Genomic DNA, 16,157 nt, shown 5'->3' with positions numbered 1-16,157 from the left:
TTCTCCTGCCTCAGCCTCCGGAGTAGCTGGGATTACAGGCATGTGCCACCATACCCAGCTAATTTTTTGTATTTTTAGTAGAGACAGAGTTTCTCCATGTTGGTCAGGCTTGTCTTGAACTCCCAACGTCAGATGATCCACCTGCCTTGTCCTCCCAAAATGCTGGGATTACAGGCATGAGCCACTGTACCTGGTTGACAGTTTTAATTTTTAAATAATTGAATTAACCAGTAAAACAGTTGTGTAAAATCACAGAATTCACTTGCTAGGGGCTCTAATAAAGCAAAACAGTAGAATAGAGGGATAAAGAGATTAGAAGGGTGAAAAAAACCCCTATTTGAATAAATGTTATTTTTCACTTAAAAATAAACTTTTTCAGTGTATTGATTATTTTGTAAGGGGAACAAAATATATATTTCCATCTTATCCATTCTCTCTTGCTATTGCAAAGGGGCAGAAACTGAAACTCCCCCACCCCTCCTCCAAACAGCAGAGAAGGAGAAGGAGAATAAATAAGATGGGGTTGAAGTAGCCAGCAGGAAAAGAGGGTATAGGGTATGGAGGGAGAGGATCTCAGGCAAAGTGGCAAATAGTTTTTTTTTCCAGCAAGTTTGTTTACAAATATTCTCCCTGCATACCCCAAATTCCCACTACAATCTTTTCCCCACTTCTATAGATGTTCTACCTTTTTCGGTTCATTCCTGAAAAACTTGGGATCCAATCAGTTGTTTTCTATTGTCTGTGCTGCTGACTCCTGGATCTACATAATTGACCATCAAGTCTTTTCTGAGTTGTTGCTCCCAAGCTAGAAAAATCTAGGGAACATCACCTTTGTGTTCTTCCATCCCCTCAACCTCAATATGCCAACTCAACATGTCCAAAATATGTAAAACATAAATTATTATTAAAGCAAAATCTATTGTTTCCCTGATTTTATTATTTTATTCGTGTATTCACCTAGAAACGACTGAGAACTGTGCTAGGAATGATGATCAAGGCAGTCCCTAATCTCAAAGAGAACCCTATCTAGAAGTAAAGACAGATCTGTAAATGTATAAACGCTCACTAGAAGTAGAACAAAATACTGTAAAAGCTCAGAGATATAGCAACTCTGTCTGGAGAAATGGAAACATCACAGAAGAGGTAATATTTTGGGTAACTTTAAAGCAGCAGTCCCCAATCTTTTTGGCACCAGGCACTATTTTGTGGAAGACAATTTTCACCATCTTGGCCAGGCTGGTCTTGAACTCCTGACCTCATGATCCACCCACCTTGGCCTCCCAAAGTGCTGGGATTACAAGCATGAGTCACCCACAGCCAAGCGTTGGGGGATAGTTCAAGCCCATTACATGTATTGTGCACTGGACCAGGCAAGGTGGCTCACGCCTGTGATCCCAACACTTTGGGAAGCCAAGGCGGGTGGATTACGAGGTCAAGAGATCAAAAACATCCTGGCCAACATGGTGAAACCTCGTCTCCACTAACAATAGAAAAAAAATAGCTGCGTGTGGTGTCACGTGCCTGTAGTCCCAGCTACTTGGGAGGCTAAGGCAGGAGAATCGCTTGAACCTGGGAGGTGGAGGTTGCAATGAGCTGAGGTTGCGCCACTGCACTCCAGCCTGGCAAGATAGCAAGACTCTGTCTCAAGAAAAATAAAAATTCTTGTGCATTTCTATTATTATTACATTGTAATAGATAATAATTATACAATGCACCATACTGTAGAATCAGTGAGAGCCCTGAACTTGTTTTTCTGCAACTAGAGAGTCCCTTCTGGGGGTGATAGGAGACGGTGACAGATCATGAGGCATTAGATTCTCATAAGGAGTATGCAACCTAGATCCCACACACAGGAGTTCACAATAGGTTTTGGGAGCCTATGAAAATCTAATGCCACCACTGATCTGACAGGTGGCGGAGCTCAAGTGGTAATGCTCACTTGCCCACGGCTCACCTCCTGTTGTGCTGGCCCAGTTCCTAACAGGCCATGTGGCCAGGGAATTGGGGACCCCCACTTTAAAGGATAAAGTAGGAATTCATCAAACAATTAGGAGGACTTCACAGGTCAACAGAACAGACGACTATCAAGGACATAGGGTATTTTAGAAATACTGAAGTTAGGGCCGGGCGTGGGTGGCTCATGCTTGTAATCCCAGCACTTTGGGAGGCCAAGGTGGGTTGATCATGAGGTCAGGAGTTCAAGACCAGCCTGGCCAAAATGGTGAAACCCCAACTCTACTAAAAATTAAAAAAATTAGCCAGACGTGGTGGCAGTTGCCTATAACCCCAGCTACTCAAGTGGCTGAGGCAGGGAATTGCTTGAACTTGGGAGGCAGAGGTTGCAGTAAGCCGAGATCATGCCACTGCACTGCAGCCTGGGTGACAGAGTGAGACTCAATCTCAAAAAAAAAAAAAATACTGAAGTTAATTGAGTCAATTGTTGGGTGCATGATTTGGTGGGGTGGACATTGAGTGGCAAGAGAAAAAAAGTTTTAAAAGTAGGATGGAGCCAGTCTCTATAAGGAGCCTTATATGCAAAATTAGGAATTTGAATTTAATCCTATAAGCAGGAGAAAGCCAACGGAAGTTTTCAAATAAGAAATTAATATAATTAGGTGTCTTAAAACATAAAAAGTAACGTTGGTGGGAGTGTGAAAAGTTGATTAGAGACCAGACAAAAAAGTTTCTGGCCAGGCTCAGTGGCTCACCCCTATAATCCTAGCACTTTGAAAAGCTGAGGCAGGCAGATCACTTGAGGTCAGGAGTTGGAGACCAGGCTGGCCAACCTGGCAACACCCCATCTCTACTAAAAATACAAAAGGTTTTAGTAGAGATGGGGTTTCTGGGCATGGTGGCATGTGCCTGTAATCCCAGTTACCCAGGAGTCTGAGGCAAGAGAACTGCTTGAACCCCGGAAGCAGAGGTTTCAGTTAGCCAAGATCGAACCATTGCACTCCAGCCTAGGCAACAGAGCAAGACTCCATCTCAAAAAATAAAAATAAAAATTAGGCACAGTGGCATGAGCCTATAGTTCCAGCTACTCTGGAGGCTGAGTTGGGACAATACGTGAGCCAAGGAGGCGCAGGTGGCAGTGAGCCATGATTGTACCACTGTACTCCAGCCTGGGAGACAGAATGAAACCCTGTCTCAAAACAACAACAACAACAACAACAAAAACCCAGTGCCCATAGTGGCTATCTGTGTGGCTGACCTCTGTCTCCAGGGCCTCTGAAAGTCCTCATATCCTGAGATCAAGTCCTGAATTTCTTATTGCACAATGAAAAGGCTCCTCTTCTCTGTTCCATCCACCCCTGATTAGGTACAAGCTCCATCTACCATGCTCAGCCTAATTTTTAAATTTTTTGTAGAGATGGGGTCTTACTATGTTACCCAGGCTGATCTCAAACTCCTTGAATCAACTGATTGTCCCACCTAAACCTCCTAAAGTGTTGGGATTACTGGTGTGGGCCACTGTGCCCAGCTGCTTTAGACACTGGTGAGATTACCTAGTGACTGCCTAGATGGGAGAAGTATGTGGAGTGAGAGAGGGTCCAGGAGGAATCCATGAGAAACACTGCCATTTAAGAGTCAAGCAGGCTGGGTGTGGTGGCTCACGCCTGTAATCCTAACACTTTGGGAGGTCAAGGTGGGTGGATCACCTGAGGTCAGGAGTTCAAGACCAACCTGGCCATCAGAGTGAAACCCCACCTTAAAAAAAAAAAAAAAAAAAAAAAAGAGTCAAGCAAAGGGGCTGGGCATGGTGGCTCACGCTTAATCCCAGCACTTTGGGAGGCTGAAGTGGGTGGATCACCTGAGGTCAGGAGTTCAAGACCAGCCTGGCCAACATGACGAAACCCCGTCTCTACTAAAAATACAAAATTTAGCCAGGTATGGTGGCAGGTTCCTATAATCCCAGCTACTTGGGAGGCTGAGGCAGAAGAATCATTTGAACCTAGGAGGTGGAGGTTGCAGTGAGCCGACATCACACCACTACACTCCAGTCTGGGCGACAAGCAAGATTCTGTCTCAAACAGAAAAAAAGTCAAACAAAGGAAGAGGAAAACCAGCAAAGCAGATGAAGAAGGAGCAGCAGGAGAAGCAGGAAGGGAGCCAGGGGCAGAATAGTGTGGTGAAAGCTGAGGGACAAGAGTCTCGAGAAATGGAAGGTGGTAAGCAGTTTTGTATAGTTTTGAGATGGAGTTTCACTCTTGCTGCCCAGGCTGGAGTGCAAAGGCGAGATCTCGGCTCACTGCAACCTCTGCCTTCCAGGTTCAAGCAATTGTGCTTCAGCCTCCAGAGTAGCTGGGATTACAGGAATGCACCACCACATCTGGCTAATTTTGTGTTTTTAGTAGAGATGGAGTTTCTCCATGTTGGTCAGGTTGGTCTCGAACTCTCTACCTCAGGTAATCCACCCACCTCAGCCTCCCAAAGTGCTGGGATTACAGAAGTAAGCCATTGCCCCCGGCCTTTTTTTTTTTTTTTTTTTTTTAAGACAGAGTCTTGCTCTGTCGCCTAGTCTGGAGTGCAGTGGCGCGATCTCAGGCTCATTGCAACTTCTGCCTCCTGGGTTTAAGCAATTCTCCCATCTCGGCATCCCTAGTAGTCAGGACTACAGGCACCCACCACCATGCCCGACTAATTTTTATATTTTTAGTGGAAAGAGGGTTTCACCATATTGGTCAGGCTGTTCAGTGGTAGACAGCTTTTTTTTTTTTTTTTTTTTTTGAGGCAGAGTCTTACTCCTTTGTCCAGGTTGGAGTGCAGTGGCATGATCTCAGCTTACTGCAACTTTTGCCTCCCGAGTTCAAGCAATTCTCCTGCCTCAGTCTCCGGAGTAGCTGGGATGACAGGTGCCCACCACCACATCCAGCTAATTTTTTTTTTTCTTTCTTTTTTTTTAAATGAGAGACAGGGTTTCATCATATTAGTCAGGCTGGTCTCAAACTCCTGACCTTGTGATCAGCAGTTTGGCCCTGCCTTGGCCTCCCAAAGTGCTGGGATTACAGGCATGAGCCACCACACCTGGCCAGTGGTAGACAGTTTTAAAAAGTAGGAGAAGTCAAATAGGATCAGGAATGAAAATGTGCCATAGCATGCGATTATCCTTTCAAGAAGTAAGTGTGGTGAATAAGGGTGGAAATAGGTTGGTAATTGTCAGAAAGGTATGAAGGGAGAAAGAAATAATTAGAAGGAGGAATGCTTGCAGGATGAGGTTCTTTCCTTAAAGAAAAGGAAGAGGTAATGACTAATGGAATAAGGTCCTAGAGTAGGCAGAAAAGAGAGGGAACAAGGATGGAAGCCACACATTGATGGCAGAAGCACATGACAGGACCATGGGTCTCTGATGATAGCAGAGATGCTTTATCAGTCTTGGACTCTTACCTCCAAATTGTTATGCTGAGAAGAAAGAAACTTCTAACTTGCTGTTTCAGGTTTCCTGTCATTTGCAGACAAATATAAACCTAATTAGGACAAGAGAAGAGGCTGTGGAAAGAACAAGAATAAGCAGAACCTCTTAGAAGCATGAAGACATGAAATAGCACAGTATGTTCAGAAGATAAGACCAAGACCAAGTAATCTTGGTCTACACTCCCAAGTGTGAGACAGGGTGTGGCAGGAAAGAAAGATGGAAATGTAGCCTAAGTCTGAAGAGCTGAGACTAGAACCTGTAGATAAAAGATAGCCGAGAATGGGTGTTAAGCAAAGAAATGACATGTTCGCATTTTAGCTTTGAACAGATTTCCCCAGTGGCAGTTTGCTAGGGGCTCACGAGGAAGTAAAACAGGATGCAGGGAGAGTGTTATAGAAACTTCTACTACAGTCCTGGTGAGTGGTCATAATAGCCTGTGTGGGTGCACTTATGGGAGGGTTACAGAGGATTGGATGAGCCTGGGAAATATTTAGGAATTAAATCAGTGGGAATTAGTGATTGATGACATGAGGAATTAACTAAGGAAGACGCCTAGGTCTCTGCCTTGCTTTGCTTCTTTTCTCCATCCCTATTGTCAGTAGCTTAATCTAGGCATGCAACTACATCATTTTCTCATTCAACAAGTATTTACTGAGTGCCTTCTTACAGAAGTAAGAAGTTATCTAAATGATCTCTGCTCTACTTGATCTTAGTTAGGGACACCTATGATGAATGCTTCATATGTGAGATCTCATTTAATCCCCAGAATACCCTGTAAGGATTTCCTCCTTTTTTTTTTTTTTTTTGAGATGGAGACTGACTCTGTCGCCAAAGCTGGAGTGCAGTGGCACAATCTCGGCTCGTTGCAACCTCTCCCTCCCAGGTTCAAGTGATTCTTCTGTCTTAGCCTCTCGAGTAGCTGGGATTACAGGCACACACCACCATGCTCAGCTCATTTTCATATTTTTAGTAGAGATGGGTTTCACCATGTTGGCCAGGCTGGTCTCTAACTCCTGACCTCAGCCTCCCAAAGTGCTGGGATTAAAGGTGTGAGCCGCCATGCCTTGCCCGTAAGTACTATTATGATCTCCATCTTTCAGATGAGGTAACCCAGTCTTAGAAAGTTTAATAATTGTCTCAAGGTCACACATCTGACTGATAAGTGATGGTGCCAGGAATCAAACACAGACCCATCGTACTTCAAAGCCATGTTTTTAATCACCTGACAATGCTATTTCTCATACAATTATATGCAATGTGTTAAAGATTATAAGGATTACTGCAGCCTCCTACCTGGACATACTTTCTGTATATAGCATGTTCCAGCCAGAGTAGCTCTTTTTTCAGGCAAAATGGGGTAAATGATGGTACCTTTTCTAATTCAAAAAATCCTGAGAAAGAAGGCGAGGTTTCTGGACAAATATGAGACATGTGGGTTTTGAAATGGCTGTGAAACATCCAAATGGAAATATCCAGCAGTAATCTGATAAGGTCTAAAGTGTAAGGGAAGCCAGGGTTGGAGATAAAGAACTTGGCTTCACTAGTACTTAGGGTTAGCTAAAGTCAAGGCAATTACTGCAACTCTTCAGGGACTCTTACAAGTGAGAGATGCAGCCTGCTGAGAAAGGGGCAGGTGGGTATAGGCTTTTAGTGAGTGGGATAGATTTGGAATAATTGATTAGATAAAAAGGAAAGGAACTCAGCCAAGGGCAGTCAAAGATATACTTAGGTGGCATTTAGGGATAGGGACAATGAATTTAGAGTGATATCAGTCTGCAAAGATGAGGGATTTTCTCCAATAGCAATCACCAACTCAAGAATAGGAACACTGGCCAGCATTTTACTATAAGTTTCTTCCATTTCTTAGTCTGACTTAAGACTTTGCCTGTGAGTTCACAGAACACCCTAAATTTACCTTTTGACTAGCTGTTAAACACCTTGCCTATAAAGTTCTATTAAAATCCATCTTTCCTTTAGACTTTGAAATCTTTAGAGTCACAGTTTGTGTTTTGTATCATTTTTATTACCACCAACTCACACAGTACTATTTGTATACTTGTTTTATTTCCAGATTAAACTGTGAACTCCCAGAAAGGAGGAGCTGTAGCTTCAAAACCTTTCCAGGAACATCACCTCAGTACAACATCTGTGAGATGGGATTGACTTTAATCTGTCAGTTGTAATGGAGAAACTAGCCAAATGTCTAACCCTAACAAGCAGTGATTTTTAAGTGTTCAGACTTGGAATTAACACTCAAGGCCAGGGCTGGTGGCTTACCCCTGGTAATCCCAACACTTTGGGAGGCTAAAATGGGTGGACTGCTTGAGGTCAGGAATTCAACACCAGCCTGGCCAACACAGTCAAACCGGTATCTACTAAAAATACAAAAATTAGCCGGGTATGGTGGCACATGCCTGTGGTCCCACCTACTCGGGAGGCTGAGGTGGCACATGCCCATAGTCTCAGCTACTCAGAAGGCTAAGGTGGGAGAATCGCTTGAACCCTGGAGGTAGAGGTTGCATTGAGCCAAGATGGCACCACTGTACTCCAGCCTGGGTGACAGAGCGAGACAGTCTCAAAAAAACAAACAAAAGAAACCAATCTCTCTCCTCAACCTTCTGCTCCCTGTGTTTCATTAAGAGGTAGTGAGGACATGTCCACTCTGGTATGTGGCCATTTTGTCTTTGGAGTTTGGCCTCTACTGGCAGCTCTATAAATTCTGTGACCATGGACAAACTACTATGCACTTCTAGGCCTCTTGATCCTCATTAGTAAAACTGAACGACTGAACCCAATAGTTGCTTATGTCTTCTCTTGCTGTATAATCCAAAGATTCCATGACCTTTGGGAGACCTTTAAACCACACCTGAGAACCACTGTCTTGTGAAGCACAATAATACATGGGCTCTATGTTTCCCTATTGGATACAGGCAACTCCTTCTCTACATAAAATTGGGTTATAATCTAGAAAGCAAATCATTTCTAAAATGATGACACTAACATTTTTCATTTATTGCTTTGACAGCTAGACAAGACATTTTATCAGATACAAGTTTGTTTTTCAATGGTAGTGCCACAAATCCAATCAGGGCACTTTAGTTCACTATAGTAGTGAAAAAGAAAGCTAGAAGAATAATATAAACATCATCTTGGCTCTTGCATGTACCTTGCTAACTAACCTCTTTTTTATCCAGATAAAAAACCAAAAAAGTGTCCATGACTAAGGTACTAAATAGCAAGACTGGTACCAGAATCCAAGGTGCCCAGTTACACACTTTTTATTTTTTAAACAACCAAATTGGTCAAAAATCTTCCAAAAAGACAAAAACAGATGAAGGTAAAATGCCAATTGATTGAGTTTAAACAGAGACTTCACTTTGTTCTTTTCAGGTTCAATAATAAACAATTCTAATGATTAGCATGAGGGGCTGGCTGAAACTTCTGACTCCTAAACAAAAATATTTGTATTTTTGCATGGTGGTTAGTAAATCAACTGTAAACATTATACGGAAAACAAGGAGAATTTGAAAACCCAAAGCACGATTTTCCTCCACTCTTTTGGGGGACAGATGAAAAAACAAAATGAAATCCCTGTGGCTGCCTTCATTAGCAGCCAGGGTGGTGAGTCCCATTGTAAATCTCACTTATTATAAAGGCTCATGGCTACCTACAGAGCCTAGAAGTACAAATCACATTAGTGAAGACACCAGATGACCAAAGGAAGCAGTGAGCGTCTAGTAAAGCTAGTAAACAAAAGGCAGCATTCCAAATGAATGCCATTGCTAGAGCCTGTATTGTAAAATGCTTGGATTTGAGAACCCTAAAGCAGATTAGCTTAAAGCAACAAAAGATTCAAATAAGATACAAAGAACTCATTTTGGCACATTAAGAAATTGTCTTCATTAGATCATCAGGTGCTTAAGAGTAATTATTACAGAAAAAATAATCTCATCTAAGTTGTGTTTGAGGCAGTGAAGCCTAGAACAAGGACCTAAGGATGCTTCTTGAATATAACATGTTCATGACCAAAATTCACTAACCAGACACACTGACCTTCCTCTCTTTTCATCTTAACATTTTAAAGGTCTGTAATGACATTAAAATTTGTTGTAGACATCATTTCATCATTCAGTCCATCAATCAGTATGAAATTTTACAAATGCATTTAAAGACCCTCTAAGCACATAGACAAAATGGTCCTAATAATTTAAATGCTAATCATAAAACCCTAAAGCCAAAATTGAGGTTTAATAATGAAAACCTTTCCCTGTAATTTCTATTCTCAGGAAATTAATTTCTCATCATATCTCCCCAGTTTTGTCTGATTATAACAATGACCCCTCACCACCAACAAAAGCAGTTCAGCTCCCACTTTCCCTTTGAAAGGTACTCCCATTGTTTTGTCAAAGCTAAAAGAATCATAAGCAAGGCTGCAATGACATGTAAGGAAAGACTTTACACCTAATGGACTGGTGTCACCTGAAGCTTTCAGGCCAGGTGAAAGCTTTCACTTCGTTTGTGTTCAAGCAGAAAAACACTGGAAAAATACAGTGTGTATGAACTCCAAAATGCTTGTTAGCGTCATCGCTCCTTTAGGTTTAAAAATTATAATAAGTAGCTAGGTGTACTGGGTCACACCTACAATCCCAGTGCTTTGGGAGATTAATGTGGGAGAATCACTCGAGGCCAGGAGTTTGAGACCAGCCTGGGAAACATAGCAAAAATCTGTCTCTACAAAAGATTTTAAAAAATTATCAGGGTGTGTGGTGGTGCATACTTATAGTCCCAGCTACCCTGGAAGTTGATGTGGGAAGATCCCTTGTGCCCAGACTGCAGTGAGCACTTGCAATCACATTTGTTTGACAGAGGACAAGGGAAGTACAGCAATCAAGAGACTTGTGGCTGAGTCATATTTCAAGATGACTACAGATGAAGGGCATAGCTCCCCACCACAAATTTTCAACTGGAGATACTCTTGCCAGTGCTGTGACCTCTCCTGTCTTTCCAGTTTCGTTACAAAGACAAGTGGCAAATATCTATCTTATCAAGTCAGTGACTAGTACAATTTCTCAGATAGCTCTTTATTAGCTGACTGAAACATAGTGTCTCCTCTCATTTTCTCATCTACTCCTTTTCTCTCTTCTTGGTAGCCAAGGCAGGACCAAAAATGACCTGATCATTACTGCTCTGAAAGCCAAGACAGGCAGTGGTGATCATGCTTCAAAAACACTTCATAATCATGTAGCTTGAGGCTAGTTATCTGTAAGATGGATATAATATCTCCTAATGAATATAATACCTCCTTCTTTACTATAAGACTATGAATTACGTACCTAATATATTATATATTAGGTATATAATATTATATTATATATATTATATTAGGTACGTAATTCATAGTCTTATAGTAAAGAAGATAATGTATGTGAAGCACCTTGCATATATTAGGTACGTAACAAATGTTAATACTCCACCTAGATAAATCCCTAACCATGGGAAGAACACACTTCTCTACTTTGTAGAGTTCTTTCATGTATATTATTAATATCTTTGTTAATCTTTATAAAATTACCACACTCGTAAGTAGCCAAATACTGATACTCGAATGCATGTCCTCTGACTCCAAAACCAATGTTTTTCTATTGTGTTGCTATGAGAGGTTGTGGTAGTGGGACCACAATTAGATTCCTGTAGCATCAGATTCTGAGGGTGGGGGCAAGGAGGATGGTCTGAACTGGGAGGGATCTTAGAAGCAGAGAAATGAAGCAAAAATAGAGACACAAATAAACCCATACTACTTAGGTAGCTGCCAGAGAGGTGAGTTGCAGTTGGAGTTTGTAAATAACATATCTACTGTAAAAGGCAATCAGAATAAAAGTGAAAATTATATTGTTATAGGTTCTAGATCTTTGTAGGAATGTGATTATTTTAGGTTGTTCAAGAAAAACCTTATGAACATAATAGACTCATAAAATGTTATCTTAGTCTAAGATTGAGAGAGATTTCCTAATTATCATTAGACATAACCAATGTTTAAATTAATCAAAGTTTTATAAACAACATATCAGAACTGCCTTGAAAGCTTTGATACACTTTGGTTCACTTAATTCTTATAAGGACATTCTGAGATAGAGCCTTTCATTCATTACATGAGAAAACAAACTCAAAAAGGTTGAGTGACTTGTTCAAGAAAGTTAGCAGTGCTGAGATTCAAACCTATGTCCTTTAAACTCTATGTCATGTGCTTTTCAGGCTAAGCCACACTATATTCTCTACAGTCACAGAAAAGAATATGTAAAATGGTCCAAACTGTGATCAAAATTTTTAATCAAAATTCAAAATTTAAGGGAGAAATAACTAATGCTAGGTTGTTTGAACATGATTTCACTTACACAAATTGTGAAAATCCCTGATTAGAAATATCTGAGGTCATGCTGACAGCCTAAAACCGGCTTCGAATTGAAGAAACAATATGGGATTCTGAGTCCACTCTTACATGATTCTATATAATTAAATACATTCTGACTCCACTATGTGCCTTTTAAATTTCAGAGTTTTTAATAAGATAATTTTTCTTTTTTGAGATGAAGTCCAGCTCTGTTGCCCAAGATGAAGTGCAAAGGTGCAATTTCAGCTCACTGCAACCTCTGCCTCCCAGGTTCAAGTGATTCTCCTGCCTCAGCCTTCTGAGTAGCTGGGAATACACGCGCCCACCATGCCCAGCTAATTTTTTTTTTTTTTTTTTGAGACAGAGTCTCACTCTGTCACCCAGGCTGGAGTGCAGTGGTATGGTCTCAGCTCATTGTAACTTCCATTTTCCGGGTTCAAGTGATTCTCCTGTCTCAGCCTCCCAAGTAGCTGGGATTACAGGTGCCTGCCACCACACCCAGCTAATTTTTTGTATTTTTAGTAGAGATGGGGTTTCGCCATGTTGGCCAGGCTGGTCTAGAACTCCTGACTTCAGGTAATCTGCCCACCTCGGCCTCCCAAAGTGCTAGGATTACAGGCGTGAGCCACTGCACCTGGCCTCATAAGATAAATTTATAAACCTAATTCAAACTGGTAATTTTTTTATCCACTGATATGATCCTCACTCTCCCTTATAACCTTTCATTCTGTTACCTGCCTTGGGAAATCTCTGTTGAGAAGTAAAATATAAAGAACCTCCTAAAGGAGTTGAGATATGTGGGCTGGTGGCTTAAGTTGAAAATCAACTTATTTTTATTTTGGGGTAAAAAGTGAAGAAACATAGGAAAATCCTAGGAGAAAACAGCATGGAGAAACAAGTGATCACAGCTGTAGATGAAGACAATCAACAGACAAGTGAGGTGGAGTGGGTCAGTCCTGAGGCCTGGTGCCAAGAGACAGGCTCTGAAAGTCATTTGGCTGGTCTGACAGTGATGGTGGTGGTAGAAAGTGCTGAATGATAAACTAATTATAGCAAGGAAGAATAGAACAGCTATTTCCATTTGCTTCAGTAACTGCTACAGCATGGGCTGTATTTGATGTGAATATAACAGAACGGAAAATCTCTTTGGAATTTCTACTAATTTTCCCTGATGAGACTGGTGTGGCCAATGAAACACCCTTTACACTTGATCTTAGCCAAAGGGCCAAGAAGCAGTAAAACAGCCTTTACATTCAGTATTTTAGAGCAGTGTTTCTCACAGTCTAGGCTCAAGGACTACATCAGCATCACCTGAGGAACACTGTTGCCATGTAGAGCTCTTATCCCCTCTCAGAGATTCATGAGTCAGTGGGTCTAGGAAAGGACTCAGGATTCGGCATTTTGAACACTCCAGAAAGGGTTGATGGATTTAGCAAACAGACAGCCCTAAGTTCGATTCTATGACATTAGAGTTTGAAAAATCACTTATTTGAATTAAGAAAGAGATCAGAATTGTGTATAATTATTAAATGAAATGCTTATTTCTAAGGATTAACCAAACGTATTAAAAAGAAAGGAGGAAAAAAAGAAAAGAATTTTTTTTATTTTATTTTGAGATAGTCTTGCTCTGCCACCAGGCGCCAGGCTGGAGTGCAGTGGCGCGATCTCGGCTCATTGCAACCTCTCTGCCTCCTGGGTTCAAGCAATTCTTCTACCTCAGCCTCCCTAGTAGCTGGGACTACAGGCGAGTGCCACCATGCCCAGCTAATTTTTGTATTTTAGTAGAGACGGGGTTTCACCATGTTGACCAGGATGGTCTCGATATCTTGACCTCGTGATCCACCCACCTCGGCCTCCCAAAGTGCTGGGATTACAGGTGTGAGCTACCGCGCCCGGCCAAAGAAAAGAATTTTTAAAAAGACCTCTCACTGTCTGATTTTAGGACTGGATAACTGACTGCTCTGTGCTTCGATCTCCTCCTTTGGAAAATGGAAACGAGTAAGTTATGGTGCCTCCTAAGTCCCTTGCCATTCTATGGTCTGTTCACAAAGTGCTCAGAATTCCTCAAGAAGGGTGCTCATAAGCACCAGTTTCCAAAGGCCTTTTTGCCATGACAGCAGCAACTCGGTCCTGGGATGAGCATCACATCCACTCTCCATCACTTCCTGGATGCCTGTATCATTTGACCTTTATCGTTTCCTCTCAAGCTAGCACTATCATGGAACAAGAACACTAAACATGATTAAACACTGTTTATCAGCTAGGCTCTTTATTATAACACCTAAAAAAAAAAAACCCTATTAAAACATTAAAAACAGGGCCGGGCACGGTGGCTCAAGCCTGTAATCCCAGCACTTTGGGAGGCCGAGGCGGGTGGATCACGAGGTCAAGATTGAGACCATCCTGGTCAACATGGTGAAACCCCGTCTCTACTAAAAATACAAAAAAAATTAGCTGGGCATGTTGGCGCGTGCCTGTAATCCCAGCTACTCAGGAGGCTGAGGCAGGAGAATTGCCTGAACCCAGGAGGTAGAGGTTGTGGTGAGCCGAGATCGCGCCATTGCACTCCAGCCTGGGTAACAAGAGCGAAACTCCGTCTCAAAAAAAAAAAAAAAAAAAAAAAGATGCATGGGGAGTCAGCAAAGATAAATTCTGACCACTATCAGTATACTGATGGTAAGTAAATGCTAATGTGCCTGTGAAATATGGTGCCACTGCCTGCAACATCCTGCTTTGGAAACAGATCACTGTATAAAGTGAAATTAGTCACATTAGTGGGGGACCCAGCAGAATTTGTGTGCTCATTCAAAGTTTTCTTGCAGCATTACTGTCATAAGGTCCTGTTCCTTTACTACTAACAGGTATGCGGGCAGCTGGGGCAAATGTCATCCAATGTCATTTGCAATGCCGAGGGATTTATTTTGCTTACTGCTATATAATAATGCTATTGGATTATTGGTAAAGCTATCAGGGTCTCTCCTTATGGCAGCTACACAAGTCACTTCACAGAAGGAAGGGAGACACCTGGTTCACAGGGCCAGGCAGAGCAAAGGGAGTATGTGAACTTTCAACAGAAGAGGAAGCCTTCTACCAGATGTGAAGTAAAGTTTATTTTTCCATTTAGTTTGTTTATTTAAGTAAGAGGGAAGAAGAGGGTGGTTGCTTCCCATTCCACACTACTCAGGGAATGAGTTTTCTTTTTTCTTTACAAATGAGCAGAGTTGGCTATTACAGTTTCCAGTGGGATCTGGAAAGGTACCAAACCACTAGTGATTACATTTCACCTGTAGCTAGTTTAACCTTTGAAACCTGCCCCTAACAGAGGAGACCAAGAGGAAACATCAGTGCAGCCTTCCTCATCTAGCATCCTCTCACTGTGAAAATGAAGAATGATTTAACAAGGGAATTATTTTAAGATGTGAAACACATTATAGAGGCTATCAAGGCCTTCATAAGATTAGGTTAAACACCCACCAGCTGAGAAACTCTCAAGTCAGAAGTTTATTTTCCTCTTAATCATTGTGTATAAGAAGCAGTGTGATAGAGCTTTTACATGTAAAACAAAATACCAAAAAATAAAAACATCTTTTGTCCTTGATTCATCTATCATCTCAGATTATTTTGGTCTTACAAACCATTTGTTTTTGGAAGGAAGACCTTCTTGATATATATCCAAAGACACACATGATATTCTTCACAAATTGTTGAAACGTTCTTCTTAATGGTAAAGGTATGATATGCTATTAATAAATAATATAAAAAATAACAGAAAACAATCATGGGTATTTTGATTATGTATCCATTATCAAAAAGGCTAGGCTACAAAGTATTAAATGGCTTTTTCCTATTAAACGGTCATTTAAAAAATGCTTACCATCTCCACTTTTCCCATAATAACCCGCTGTCCTGCTTATTAAAGGGAAAGAGAGAACACTATTAAGATTAATGGAGCATCAGTAAAATATGTTAGGTACAAATGACCAATTTTATTTACTGCCAAAACAACTTAGCAAGAGTTTAGAAAGGAGAAAACCCAAAGTTCTTTTCCATTGAATTCATACAGCTGGTGGGGTGATAAATTGATTGTTCTTTTTTAATGGCAGACCCACAAAGACAAAAAGAGAAATGTTTTCTGTAACTGGCTATATTTTTTATTAATTAGTAAACTTTTTTCTTCAAATGTTCTGTGTCATCAAGATGAATTACCTCCAATTTTAATTAAAGCCTTCTTAAAGGTGTTAAAATAGAGTGTAAAAGGATCAAAATGGGGTGATTTTTTTATCCCGTAAGACAAAATGTAACAGAATCATCAGTTCCCTCTTTATGAAGAAAGGAGAAAAAAGACTGCATTTACAT

General features: G+C 41.2%; 1 protein-coding gene across 22 annotated transcripts in view; it reads right to left on the bottom strand.

Annotated features, from left to right (window-relative positions):
• The window catches only part of GREB1L (GREB1 like retinoic acid receptor coactivator), a 334,722-nt gene that overhangs the window by 169,928 nt on the left and 148,637 nt on the right, over positions 1-16,157 (bottom strand). For 2 of the 22 annotated variants that reach the window (XM_054244042.2, XM_054244046.2), the window contains exon 2: positions 5,386-5,487. The exons of the other annotated variants lie outside the window; for them this stretch is intronic. The gene's annotated coding sequence lies outside the window, so the exon portion shown is untranslated. The remainder of the gene's footprint in view (positions 1-5,385; positions 5,488-16,157) is intronic. 22 annotated transcript variants of the gene reach the window in all.

Source organism: Callithrix jacchus, chromosome 13 (genome assembly GCF_049354715.1).
Source record: "Callithrix jacchus isolate 240 chromosome 13, calJac240_pri, whole genome shotgun sequence".
In the NCBI taxonomy this organism is placed as follows: domain Eukaryota; kingdom Metazoa; phylum Chordata; class Mammalia; order Primates; family Cebidae; genus Callithrix; species Callithrix jacchus.
Note: the sequence above shows the minus strand (reverse complement) of the source record. Positions and strands in the feature narration are given on the sequence as shown.